Below are 15,086 nucleotides of genomic sequence, written 5' to 3'. Positions count from 1 at the left end.
TTTTCTGTGTTTGTCCTGTTTAGGAATAATTAACAGGAAGAAAAATAATTCCAAACTAAATAAGTGCATCTCAATCGCTGGCAAGAGAGTCAGTCAGAGTAAGTTAATGGACTTAAATCACCTGATTAAAATTTTATATATATCATATACCAGTGGCGTTTTGAAATGAGGCGGCACATTTTTTATTTATAAATCAATGTAAATTCATGCATTAGTCTTAATGTTGACACATCTTTCTTGTTAAACGAACATTACTTTACATTACATCAAAAAAGAAACCAAAGACAATTCTATTTTGTAATTTTACATTAACAATGTAATGTTCAATTTATCAAAACCAAGTCATCTCATCAAGTTAGTGTTTTAATCATTTCTACATTCACTCCAAAATAATAACTAAAGACAATAATAATTTAAACAATATATTTTATTTGTGTATTGATGTTTTTCTTTTTAATAGTCAACTTATAAAAAGAACAATAGGCTATTTCATCAGTCATGCTCTGTAAACACCGTCTGTCACAGACACAAAAATGTATTTTTAATTTCACCAAGCTGATTGCACTAAAAACACTGCAGACATCAAGCTTTCAGTCCATTTCAAGTTTGATTTTAACGTGAAATAAAGCGGTGATATTTAACTGGGTGATCTGTTTACTTTTTAATTAGTCTTCCCATTGACGCCATCATTTGTTCAGTCAAACTGACGCGCGGAACGCACATGTAAACAAGAGGCGGGATTTATCGCACAATTTGCTCTCTTTTTAATGTCATAATTTATAATATTTGTGGTTTTATGGTTTTATATGTAATATGGATTATTTTCTTATCCTACTGAAACGCCCATGATATACATAAAATTAATATTTATTATTTCGTATTCAACTATTCATACATCACATTTAATAAATTACACTTTTATGAAAACATTTGTTGTTGGTTTGTAAAAGCTCTCATTACACATTGTGTTTGTTGTTCTCGTTCATTTACTTGTAACGTCAGATTGCGGTGTTTAACTGATTCAAGACGCTCATTTTCTGTTACTCAAAAGTGGGATTTACTACCAAAAATAAAATGTTAAATAAAGTACTGCAACGTTACATTCAAAAATGGTTAATTAACTGTACATAACTTGTAAAAAATAAATTGACTGAACAGTTTGAATTGATTTAAAAACTTTAAATGTGTAAAAAAGAATCAAACCTTTCTCCAGCCGAATCACAACAGATGCTGGAGCGCGGCGCCGCTTTATGACGTCACAAAACCAAACCAAAATAAAAGTCCTATTCACACGCTTCTGTCTGTATACACCCAAGACAATTTTAATAACTACTAATGAAAGAGTGTGAGATTCTGTCTAATAATGTTTGGGTGTAGAAACCATTTATACCTGATATTACAGTATTAATATTCAAATACAAATGTGGGTTACAAGTTTAAAATACATGTAAATGCAAGTCTTAGACAACAGGACAAAAACAGAACAAAGACAGAAATTAAATTAAGTCTTGCAGGAACAGTAGGTTTTTATTTAATGTAGAAATACTGACAGGTCATAATCGAGAGGGATTGGCTCATCTTTCAGGAAGATGAAAGGTCATCTATAACTTGCATAGGTCGCTCGTCTATGAATGTGCTGCTCGATGCAGAAGCTCATGAGAGTGTTTGACGTCCTCTATTGAAACACTTCATCATTGACTCTCTCTGATCTGATGAAAGTGAAGTATATTAATATATTGAATTATTTGTGTTCATTACAGCACTGAGAGCAGCAGCAGGACAATCACATGACAGATATAGGAAGAAAACACTGACATTATTCACCACAACATTTTTCACCATGATGAATTCAGAGCATGGTATTACCACAGTTCATATAGAAAAACATGGTTTATCATTTCAGGATACTTTCTAGATCAGGACGAGCAGCATGAACCACTGAACAAAGAAACTCAAACAATTCCGACATTTACAGTAATGATGTGATTCATCTGGACTGATTTCAGAGTTCAGCTTACAATTTTCCTTCTTTCATTCCTAATATATTTCTGAGTGATCTGGATTGAACTCATGATGATTAGACTCAATCCTTGTTTTTATCTTTTCTCAGAGTTGTCAGAGCATCAGGGGTTGGTTGCAGCAGCTGGACGTAAAAAAAAGTTGGGTGTAAGCTCTACGCTGGACTTAGTTATGTCCAGCTTTCTGATGAATATTTACACCTGTTGCACCATCTAAAACTACGACTAGGTGCAGGTACGCTTAGCGTAGACGATTCTCGTACACGCTGACATGTTCTAAAGCACTGTTAGTTGAGACACTGTTCACGTTACTATGGTTATCAATTTGAATTTACTGGCTCCAACAAATAGATAAAAAATGATTGCTGAGCCGAAAAAAAGATTACTCAGATTGTGAAACAAGAAAAATGATTGAGCTATTCGGTAAGTATATGCAACCTGCTGAAATTAAACCAATAAACCTTTCAATCAATTCTATACATCTAGCATCTAGCGGATTGGTCCGGTCTCTCATTACTCTTTTACACCGGAAAACCCGCTGATCATGTAGCCTGTATACCAGACGCGCCATCATCTCAACATTTTTATTTATCTTTATTTTCACCATGGAAACAAGTCAAGACTTCTCACTTTACACCTACCTTTGACTAGGCGTAAGATTTAGTCTCAGATGTGTGCTACGCCCAGATGGTGCAACAGGTATTAATTCTATGCATATAATGATCGGTTTGAAAGAAACCGAACAGTATTTATATAATTTTTTACCTCTAAAACACCACTAAGTCCAACTGCCCTCCACATCCGGTTAGTGAGGTCTGAACGTGCTCTGACAGTGGAAGTGATGTCTGGCGCTCATTGAAGCAAAGTGCGAGAGATCACTTCTGTCATCAGGACGTGTTTTCTGACCTCACCAACCGGCTGCTCAAGGCAGTTGGACATAGTGGTGTTTTAGAGGTAAAAAATTATATAAATACAAACCGATCGTTTTGTGTCTTAGGACATCAATGTGTCGTCACGAGCTGCAGGGTTTAATTTGGATTTGTCTGTTGTGTTTTTTTTTTTACTCTTATAAATGGAGTTCTCATTTACACAAATTATATGGCTGACAGGCTGCAACGGTTAGAGTTAAAAATCATCATTTATGTTCTACTGAAGAAACAGTCAACTACATCTTGGATGCCCTGGGGGTAAACAGATAAACATAAAATTTTCATTTCTTGGTGAACTATCCCTTTAAGCTTAGTCTTACGACCGGGTGTACGTCCAGCTTGTGCAACCAGCCCAAGGTCTGTAAATCCTGTTCAGGAAGAGGTTTATTTAAAGTGAACTGGATAAGATTATGATAATTGTGCTCATACTTTCACTGATCAAGAGTTTACAGTATGAGCAGATGATTTGGCTTGATATTTTACACAGTTAAGACCCAGTCCCGATTGCATGTTATGAAGTCAGAATTTTGAGATAAACTTGCAATTGCGAGAAAATGTCAGAACTGTGAGATAAAAAGCACAGTTATTATCTTTTTTTAAAAAAAAGTATTCTGTAGCAGTAAACAAGCTTCTATTTGCTTCTGATTGCACTTAAAAGACATAACTGCTGTTCTTGGATCAGTTTTCTCAATAATAAAAAATATTGGAAAACTGTTTTTGAAAAAAAAAAGTGAGTGGATTCTGACTGAATTCTGCATGCTTGCAAATCCTCTCATTGTAACAAGCAATAATGAAAATAAGATTTACGTTATTTAAAAAAATCCATGACATATTTGGACAATGGAGGGCACCATTTTGTTAGGTCCACAGTGCGTTCCACGTCAATGATGTCAAGCGGCTGCTCTCAGTGAGCTACTGACACTATCCAGTTGTTATTTTTACCACAACACAACTTGGAATATAATATATGATGCCACATTGTGCAGCGCTTTTAGTCGTAATTCTCAGTCGTTGGGCAACAAGAGAAGTGATTCAAGTCTTTACTAGCGATAAGAGGAGAAAAGAATGGGAAATTGTGAAGAATGTGGACGAATAAAACTTCATCAAGAGCCATGTCTTCTTCATCTGTTTACTTTGGGGCAATGGTAATCTTATAAGGCATACAAGTCTTAATACCCTAAAACTTAAGCTTTTTCAATTTCAATTTGAGTGCAAAATTAGTGAGGATGAAAACATTGAAGTTGTGCAATGTCTCTGTGGCTACTCAAACTGCTGTTCTGTTGTATGTTTGACGTATAAAAATCATCTGATGTGTCACCTGAATGCATTACACAGTTAAATGTGCTAAGCTACTATTTTATGCTATCACAGACATCTTGTGCATCAGTGCACACAAGCTTAAAACAATACTGGTTCCAGATAAGAGCCAGTTTTCAGTTCCCAACCCTAGTCCTATCTGATTGCAACAATTTCCACACTGAGGGCACGTGTAGGGTTTCTTCCAGGAGTGAAGTCTCATGTGAAATTTAAGGTTTCCTTTCATATTGAAACTCTTTCAACACTGTTGTCAGAGGAATGGCTCAACTCTAGTGTGAATTCTTTTATGGTCTTCAAAGTGTCCTTTCTGTTGGAAACTCTTTCCACACTGAAGGCATTTGTAGGGTTTTTCTCCAGAGTGAATAATCATGTGCCTGGCATGGTTCCTTTTTTGTCTGAAACTTTTTCCACACTGTTGGCAGGTGAACGGCTTCTCTCCAGTGTGAATTCTTATGTGGTCTTGAAAGTGATCTTTACGATTGAAACTCTTTCCACACTGAAGGCATGTGTAGGGCTTCTCTCTTGTGTGAATATTCATGTGCCTGTCAAGGACATTTTTTTAGCCTGAAACTTTTTCCACACTGTTGGCAGGCGAACGGCCTCTCTCCAGTGTGAATTCTTATGTGGTCTTCAAAGTGTCCTTTCTGAATGAAACTCTTTCCACACTGAAGGCATGTGTAGGGCTTCTCTCCAGAGTGAACGTTCATATGCCTGTCACGGTTCTGTTTTCGTTTGAAACTTTTTCCACACTGTTGACAGGTGAGTGACGTCTCTATAATGTGAATTCTTATGTGGTCTTGAAAGTGTTCTTCATGATTGAAACTCTTTCCACACTGAGAGCAGGTGTAATGCTTCTCTCTACTGTGAAACTTCATGTGGAATTCAAGGTTTCCTGTTGTACTGAAACTCTTTCCACACTGTTGGCAGATAAAAGGAGTTCTAGTACCAGCCTTTTGAGCTGTTTTTCTTGAGGAAGTGTTTTCAATCTGTGAGCGACTAAAAGATTTTTCTCCAGTAATGAAATCATGATGATTGTTAAATTGATCTCTCTCTTCCATTTCATTTAGTGCTTCATTCTCCTCTTTCAGTGCCATCAGGTCTGAGGCAAAAAAGAAAGAAAAAAGTTAACACCCGTTTAATGCCATAAAGCAACAGACATCCAAATGTTTATATGTTAAGCATCAAAATCAACTGCAAGCGAGCACAGCAGAACAAAAAAAGAAGAAAAAAATACAAAACAAGGATATAAAAATAACCAACATACAGTATCTCACAGAAGTGAGTACACCCCTCACATTTTTGTAAATATGTTATATCTTTTCATGTGACAACACTGAAGAAATGACACTTTGCTACAATGTAAAGTAGTGATTGTACATCTTGTATAACACTGTCCCCTAAAATAACTCAACACACAGCCTTAATGTCTAAACCGCTGGCCACAGAAGTGAGTACATCCTTAAGTGAAAATGTCCAAATTGGGCCCAAAGTGTCAATATTTTGTGTGGCCACTATTATTTTCCAACACTACTTAAACGGATTAGTTCACTTTCAAATAAAATTTTCCAAAATTCTAGTTTCAGTGCAGCTTCAAAGGGCTTTAAACGATACCAGATGAGGAATAAGGGTCTTATCTAGCAAAACGACTGGTCATTTTTGCTTCACAGGTTGCCAATGGAGTCCTCTTCCACTCCTCCATGATGACATCATGGAGCTGGTGGATGTTAGAGACCTTGCGCTCCTCCACCTTTCATTTGAGGATGCTCCTCAGATGCTCAATATGGTTTAGGTCTGGATACATGCTTGGCCACTCCATCACCTTTGCTTCTTTAGCAAGGCAGTGGGCTTCTTGGAGGTGTGTTTGGGGTCGTTATGTTGGAATCCAATATGTTAGCTCATAGTCTGCTTAAGTATTTGACAGTACATGTTGGCATTCATGATTCCCTCAATGAACTGTAGCTCCCCAGTGCCGGCAGCACTCATGGTCTCATTAGACCACAGGACATGGTTCCAGTAATTCAAGTCCTTAGTCTGCTTGTCTTCAGCAAACTGAAAGTCTATGCCATCTTTATGTAGAGCAACAATTCTTTTTTTTCAGATCCTCAGAGAGTTCTTTGCCATGAGGTGCCATGTTGAACGTCCAGTGACCAGTTTGAGAGAGTGAGAGCAATAACACCAAATTTAACACACCTGCAACTTTGTAAAACTAACGAGTCACATGACACCAGGGAGAGAAAATGGTTAATTAGGCCCAATTTGGAAATTTATACTTAGGGGACTTTTGTGCCCAGCAGTTTAGCCATTAATGGCTGTGTGTTGAGTTATTTTGAGAGGACAACAAATTGACACTGTTATATAAGCTGTACACCGTAGACTGTAAAAAAAAAAAAAAAAAAAAAAAAAAAGATGGACGCCGTGACGCTGCTTCTTTCTGTCACAATCACCTTCTGCTCCTGTCACTTCCTGGACTACGAGAGAGTAAGACAAAAAATGATTCACTGAAATGTAACAAGCAGTATGTTATCATTATCAGGGCCAGTTGCCTATTTATGCAGAAAAGCTGATTGAGACAAAAGCTGTGATTTAATTCAATGTCTCGTTGAAGTGGTTTCCCTTCCTGTGTAGGCTACATGAGAGCACCTTTTTTGACCGCAAAGCATGTTATTCCCCCAACCCCTGAACAAACATTACATCTGAGGAAGACCCATATTGCTTTGTTTCTTTGTTTCTAGGGTTAATTATATGGCGGTAGATCATGGTATGAACATGTACAATTATCATATTGATGATAAGGATGAAATGACAATGTTTTGAAAATGAAACCAACCTGTTTGTTCCTCAATTTCTTCTTGTTTCACTGTGAATGTTGCTTCAATCCTCATGTCTTCACTCTCCTCTTTAATAAACTCCATTTTTATAATAGTGTCACATATATCTTAGTTACTTCAACAGGAGGTTTTCTGTGTTTGTCCTGTTTAGAAATAATTAACAGGAAGAAAAATAATTCCAAACTAAATAAGTGCGTCTCAATCGCTGGCAAGAGAGTCAGTCAGAGTAAGTTAATGGACTTAAATCACCCGATTAAAATGTTATATATATCATATATACCAGTGGTGTTCTGAAATGAGGCGGCACATTTTTTATTTATGAATCAATGTAAATTCATGCATTAGTCTTAACGTTGACATTACATCAAAAAAGAAACCAAAGACAATTCTATTTTGTAATTTTACATTAACAATGTAATGTTCAATTTATCAAAACCAAGTCAATCTCATCAAGTTAGTGTTTTAAGCATTTCTATATTCATTCCAAAATAATAACTAAAGACAATAATAATTTAAACGATATATTTTATTTGTGTATTTATGTTTTTCTTTTTAATAGTCAACTTATAAAAAGAACAATAGGCTATTTCGGATCATCAGTCATGCTCTGTAAACACCGTCTGTCACAGACACAAAGATGTATTATTAATTTCACCAAGCTGATTGCACTAAAAATACTGCAGTCATCAAGCTTTCAGTCCATTTCAAGTTTGATTTTAACGTGACATAAAGTGGTAATATATATCTAGGTGATCTGTTTACTTACTTTTTAATTAGTCTTCCCATTGACGACATCATTTGTTCAGTCAAACTGAATTTGGATTTATCGCACAATTTGCTCTCTTTTTAATGTCATAATTTATAATATTTGTGGTGGTTTTATATGTAATATGGATTATTTTCTTATCCTACTGAGACGCCCATGATATATATAAAATGGATATTTATTATTTATATTTCTTATTCAACTATTCATACATCACATTTAATAAATTACACTTTTATGAAAACATTTGTTGTTGGTTTGTAAAAGCTGCCATTACACATTGTGTTTGTTGTTCTCGTTCATTTACTTGTAACGTCAGATTGCGGTGTTTAACTGATTCAAAACGCTCATTTTCTGTTACTCAAAAGTGGGATTTACTACCAAAAATAAGCGCTCAATGTTAAATAAAGCACTGCAACGTTACATGGCGCCGCTTTATGACTTCACAAAACCAGACCAAAATAAAAGTCCCATTCACACGCTTCTGTCTGTATACACCCAAGACAATTTTAATAACTACTAATGAAAGAGTGTGAGATTCTGTCTAATAATGTTTGGGTGTAGAAACCATTTATACCTGATATTACAGTATTAATATTCAAATACAAATGTGGGTTACAAGTTTAAAATACATGTTAGTGCATGTCTTAGACAATAGGACAAAAACAGAACAAAGACAGAAATTAAATTAAGTCTTGCAGGAACAGTAGGTTTTTATTTAATGTAGAAATACTGACAGGTCATAATCGAGAGGGATTGGCTCATCTTTCAGGAAGATGAAAGGTCATCTATAACTTGCATAGGTCGCTCGTCTATGAATGTGCTGCTCGATGCAGAAGCTCATGAGAGTGTTTGACGTCCTCTATTGAAACACTTCATCATTGACTCTCTTTGCTCTGATGAAAGTGAAGTATATTAATATATTGAATTATTTGTGTTCATTACAGCACTGAGAGCAGCAGCAGGACAATCACATGACAGATATAGAAAGAAAACACTGACATTATTCACCACAACATTTTTCACCATGATGAATTCAGATCATGGCATTACCACAGTTCATATAGAAAAACATGGTTTATCATGTCAGGATACTTTCTAGATCAGGACGAGCAGCATGAACCACTGAACAAAGAAACTCCAACAATTCTGACATTTACAGTAATGATGTGATTCATCTGGACTGATTTCAGAGTTCAGCTTACAGTTTTCCTTCTTTCATTCCTCATATATTTCTGAGTCATCTGGATTGAACTCATGATGATTAGACTCAATCCTTGTTTTTATCTTTTCTCAGAGTTGTCAGAGCATCAGGGGCTGGTTGCACCAGCTGGACATAAAAAAGTTGGGTGTAAGCTCTACGCTGGACGTCCAGCTCTCTGATGAATATTTACACCTGTTGCACCATCTAAAACTACAACTAGGCGCAGGTACGCTTAGCATAGACGATTCTCGTACACGCTGACATGTTCTAAAGCACTGTTAGTTGAGACACTGTTCACGTTACTATGGTTATCAATTTGAATTTATTGGCTCCAACAAATAGATAAAAAATGATTGCTGAGCCGAAAAAAAAGATTACTCAGATTGTGAAACAAGAAAAATTATTGAGCTATTCGGAAAGTATATGCAACCTGCTGAAACTAAACCTTTCAATCAATTCTATATATCTAGCATCTAAGCGGATTGGTCCGGTCTCTCATTACTCTTTCACACCGGAAAACCCGCTGATCATGTAGCCTGTATACCAGACGCGCCATCATCTCAACATTTTTATTTATCTTTATTTTCACCATGGAAACAAGTCAAGACTTCTCACTTTACACCTACCTTTGACTAGGCGTAAGATTTAGTCTCAGACGTGTGCTACGCCCAGATGGTGCAACAGGTATTAATTCTACGCACATAACGATCGGTTTGTGCGAGAAACCGAACAGTATTTATATAATTTTTTACCTCTAAAACACCACTAAGTCCAACTGCCCTCCACATCCGGTTAGTGAGATCTGAACATGCTCTGACAATGGAAAGGGATGTCTTGCACTCATTGAAGCAAAGCGCGAGAGATCACTTCTGTCATCAGGACGTGTTTTCTGACCTCACCAACCATTCCTATGCTGATGACACACAGCTCTACCTTTCATTCCATCCAGATGATCCTACAGTAACTGCACAAATCTCAAGATGTCTGGCAGACATCTCGTCATTGATGAAAGAACATAACCTGCAGCTTACGCTTCTCGTCTTCCCTGCCAATCTACAGCAAAATTTCACCGTTCAGCTCGGTACATCATCAATTAACCCATGAAATTCAGCCATTTTGGAGTAATCTTTGATGACCAACTGACCTTTAAAGACCACATTGCTGAGACATGCAGATTTGAACTACACAACATCAGGAAGATCAGGACTTTTCTAACACAACTTCTTGTCCAGGACCTGGTCATTTCTAGGCTTGATTACTGTAACGCTCTTCTGGCTGGACTGCCATCATCACGGACCGAGCACGGTGTTGTTTTTAATAGTTAAGAGGAGGAAAATAAATATATTCTTGCCTTCTTTTTTAAGTCAAACTCTTTGGACAAAGCTTGAACAAAATGTAATACCTCATAAAATCGGGATAAGATTTAACACCTTTCAAGTACCTTAATTTTCCCAAAATTTATTGATCAACTTTTAATAATTTTCCCCATTTTATTCATTTTTTATAATACCATTCCTTACATATGATGGTTACAGTAGAATCCATTTGCAGAGAGTCTAATGAGTACCAGCAGAAATAAACAAATACTGTTAGACAGGCAATGGGTCAATACCAGGATATCAGTCCAATCCGTGAACATACATAAGGGATAATCCAAAAGCAGAGTGACAGGCAGGCAATAGGTACAAACACAGATATCAGTCCAATCAGGCTACCAAAATAGAAAGGGATAGTCCAAACAATCAAAGAAGATCAGGCAGAATCATACACATGGTTGGCAATCAAAGAAACAAGGAAAACACTCAGTAAGACAGTGTATATCAGGTATATCTGGGACACTTATTTGAACCTCAAGGTTTGCTTTGTTTCTTTCCACAGTGATGAATAGCTTCTCTCTGGTGAGTTCTTACATGATTCCTAATGTGATTCATGTCTTTGAAATTCCACAATGAAGACATAGAAAACAGTTCTCTGCTACATGAATCCTTATGTGGTACTTCAAGGTTTCTTTATATTGGAAATGCTTTCAGGATTCTCTCCAGTGTGAACGATCATGAAAGCATTGAAAGCATTTGTAGGAGTTCTCTCTAGTGTGATTTTTTTTTATGTGCCTCTCAAGGTTCTGTTTTATTCCAAAACTTCTTCCACACTGTTGGCAGGCGAACGGCTTCTCTCCGGTGTGAATTATTGTGGTCTTCAAAGTGTTCCTTCTGTTTGAAACTCTTTCCACACTGAAGGCATGTGTGGGAGTTCTCTCCAGTGTGAATGGTCATGTGCCTGTCAAGGTTCTGTTTTTGTCTGAAACTTTTTCCACACTGTTGACAGGTGAATGGCTTCTCTCCAGTGTGAATTCTCATGTGGTCTTCAAAGTGTCCTTTCTGAATGAAACTCTTTCCACACTGTTGGCAAGTTGTAAGGCTTCTCTCCAGTGTGAATTCTAATGTGGACTTTGAGGATTTCCTTTCTGTTTGAAACTCTTTCCACACTGAGAGCAGGTGTAAGGCTTCTCTCCAATGTGAATTTTCATGTGGACTTTAAGGTTTTGCTTTGTGCTAAAACTCTTTCCACACAGTTTGCAGGTGAAATGAGTTCTAGTACCAGTCTTTTTAGCTATTTTTCGTGAGGGTATGTTTTCTGTCTGTGAGCGACTAAAAGATTTTTCTCCAGTAATGAAATCATGAAGATTGTTATATTGACCTTTCTCTTCCATTTCATGCAATACTTCACTCTCCTCTTTCAGTGCCATCAGGTCTGAGGCAAAAAAAGAAAATGGTAAATACCAGTTTAATTGCACAAAGCACAGACTGTCACGGTTCGCAGATGCATTGTTTCCTTTCTGTCGCGTGTTCTGTGTTGTGACAGCAGTGGGCGTGTATGTGTGTGTGTGTGTGTGTGTCCAGGCCACGTGGCTCATCAGTGGAACCAGCTGCAAGTCATCACCTCACCAGCTGCTGCTCATTCTCTTACCCCTTATAAGCTCACCTCATTCTCTTCTTCCCCGTCAGATCGTTGTTTGGTGTACTGTGCTGTGTTGTTCCGTCCTGTTCCTGCCCGGAGTTCTAGTCGTGTCTTCACCTGTTCCAGTTCGGTGTTCTTCGTGTTCTCGTTCTATGTCTGGACCTTGGATTACTTCACCAGCACTTCTCATCACAGCCACGAGTCACCAGCCGACCATCTCAATCCCTGCGTCACCAGAGGCCCGCCTATTAAGTGACTGTGTGCAATTCTGTCTTCCACTGAATAAACCAGTTAACTCGCATTTGCTTCCTGTGATCAATCATGACAGAACGATCTGACCAAGGGATGGAAGCAGCGAGTAACCCGCAGACAGCGTTGGAGGAGTTTATTAACCGCAGTATTCGCAGAATGGATTCCCAGGAGCAGAATTTGAACGAGACCGGGCGGGCGGTTCAAGCTTTGGTGACGCAGGTGTCCGAGCTCACCCAGCAGTTCCAGCTTCTTCGGAGTCCCGCTGCGCCGCCCACACCGGCCGTCCTTCCCCCGACATCTGAGAACTCCACCAGTCCCGAACCTCGTCTTCCGGTGCCAGAATCCTACTCAGGTGAACCGAACTTTTGCAGAGCTTTTCTAACTCGATGTGCTATGCATTTTGCATTACAGCCTCGAACTTTCAACTCGGAGCAAAGCAAGGTGGCGTTCGTGCTCACCCTACTCACCGGGAAGGCTTCTCTGTGGGGGACGGCGGTGTGGGAGAACCAAGATCCATGCTGCGCCTCGTTCCAGGCACTCTCCGCAGAGATGAAGCGTGTTTTCGACCGGTCGGTCGCTGGGAGAGAAGCCGCCAGGTTACTGGCGGAACTACGTCAAGGAGAGAAGTCGGTGTCTGATTTTTCCATCGAATTTCGCACGTTAGCGGCTGAGTGTCACTGGAACGAGGAGGCGCAGTGGGACATGTTCCTGCATGGGCTGGCGGACTGTGTCCAGAAGGAGATCTACGCGCTGGATCTTCCGACTACACTCAATGGACTCATTGATCTAGCGCTAAGAGTTGATGCTCGACTGACCAGGGTCGAGCGGAGGATTCCTATCCACAGATCGCTTGGCGGAATGGAAGGTCCGCGATCCAGCGGCGGGGACACGGTCAGCCCGATTCAAGATCACGAGCCCATGCAGGTGGGTCGAGCTCGGCTTTCCCGGGAGGAGAGGGAAAGGCGGAGGTCCCAGGGACTTTGTTTATATTGTGGCGGAGCTGGCCATTTCGCGTACAACTGCCCGTTAAAAGGACAAGCCCGACAGTAAGAATGGGGCTACTGTCGGGTGGGACCTCCGCCGAGAAGACCTCATCTACATCTACGCTCCTCCCGGTGAGATTGAGATGGTCGAATCACACGCACGATTGCAAAGCACTGTTGGATTCCGGGGCTGAAGGTAACTTTCTGGACAGATCTTTTGCCATTAAACTCCACATTCCATTCAACCCTCTTACCAACAGAATTGCGGTGCACGCCCTCAACGGACAGAGTCTACCCACCATCTCATACAGCACCGAGAACATCACGCTCATCACCTCCGGAAACCACACCGAACTCACATCGTTCCTGATTTTTGATTCCCCCCTCACACCCATCGTTCTAGGTCACCCCTGGCTCACCAAACACAACCCCCGTGTAGACTGGACCCAGAATTCCATTGTGGCCTGGAGCAAGGAATGTCATGAGTCTTGTCTTGTCTCTGCATGTTAGTCTGTCTCTGGTTCTGTTTTGCAGGAGGAAGCAGTGGATCTGTCTACCGTGCCCACGGAGTACCATGACCTGAAGGAGGTGTTCAGTAAGTCTAGGGCTGCTTCTCTCCCTCCGCATCGTCCCTATGACTGTGCCATAGATTTATTGCCAGGTAAATCTCCGCCTAAAGGCAAGTTATATTCACTTTCGGTTCCAGAAAGGGAGGCTATGGAGAAATATATTTCTGATTCACTGGCAACGGGGTTCATCCGCCCTTCCTCTTCTCCAGCGGGGGCGGGATTCTTTTTTGTGGGTAAGAAGGATGGATCTCTGCGACCTTGTATTGATTACCGGGGGCTGAACAACATAACGGTAAAGAATACCTATCCTTTGCCGTTAATGTCTTCAGCCTTCGAGAGGTTGCAGGGAGCGTCTATTTTCACAAAATTGGATTTAAGGAATGCTTATCATTTGGTCCGCATCAGGGAGGGGGATGAATGGAAGACCGCTTTTAACACCCCTAGGGGGCACTTTGAATATTTGGTTATGCCGTTCGGGCTTTCCAACTCCCCCGCGGTCTTCCAGGCACTCGTCAACGACGTGCTGCGAGATATGGTCGATCAATTCATATGTCTACCTGGACGACATATTGATCTTTTCCTCATCTCTCCAGGAGCACGTGCAGCATGTTCGACGAGTGCTTCACAGGTTGCTAGTGAATGGGCTTTTTGTCAAGGCGGAGAAATGCGTTTTTCATGCACAGTCTGTTCCTTTCCTAGGGTACATCGTGTCGACTGAGGGAGTACGCATGGATCCTGAGAAGGTTAAGGCTGTGGTGGATTGGCCAAGTCCAGATTCCCGTAAGGCCCTACAGAGGTTTCTGGGGTTCGCCAATTTCTACCGGCGTTTTATTCGCAATTTCAGCCAACTAGCCTCACCTCTGATTGCCTTGACCTCCCCCAGAACTACGTTCAGGTGGTCAGACACAGCTGAGGCTGTGTTTGCCAAACTGAAGGGTTGCTTCGTTTCAGCCCCCATTCTCGTTGCCCCTGATCCATCACGGCAGTTTGTGGTGGAGGTCGACGCATCGGAGGTGGGGGTAGGTGCAGTGTTATCCCAGCGTTCTCCCGCAGACGATAAGATGCACCCCTGCGCGTTTTTTTCCCATCGTTTATCTCCTGCCGAACGTAACTACGACATTGGTAACCGGGAGTTGCTGGCAGTCAAGTTGGCTTTGGAAGAATGGCGCCACTGGTTAGAGGGCTCAGGGGTGCCTTTTATTGTATGGACCGATCATAAGAATTTGGAATATATTAGGACTGCCAAAAGATTGAACTCCAGG

General features: G+C 40.1%; 1 pseudogene; it reads right to left on the bottom strand.

The window, feature by feature from the left end:
• Positions 1-4,062: 4,062 nt before the first annotated feature.
• Positions 4,063-7,246, bottom strand: LOC125245275 (annotated as a pseudogene).
• Between the last annotated feature and the right edge of the window lie 7,840 nt (positions 7,247-15,086).

The sequence above is a fragment of the Megalobrama amblycephala genome, linkage group LG14 (genome assembly GCF_018812025.1).
Source record: "Megalobrama amblycephala isolate DHTTF-2021 linkage group LG14, ASM1881202v1, whole genome shotgun sequence".
NCBI classification, from domain to species: Eukaryota; Metazoa; Chordata; class Actinopteri; order Cypriniformes; family Xenocyprididae; genus Megalobrama; species Megalobrama amblycephala.
Note: the sequence above shows the minus strand (reverse complement) of the source record. Positions and strands in the feature narration are given on the sequence as shown.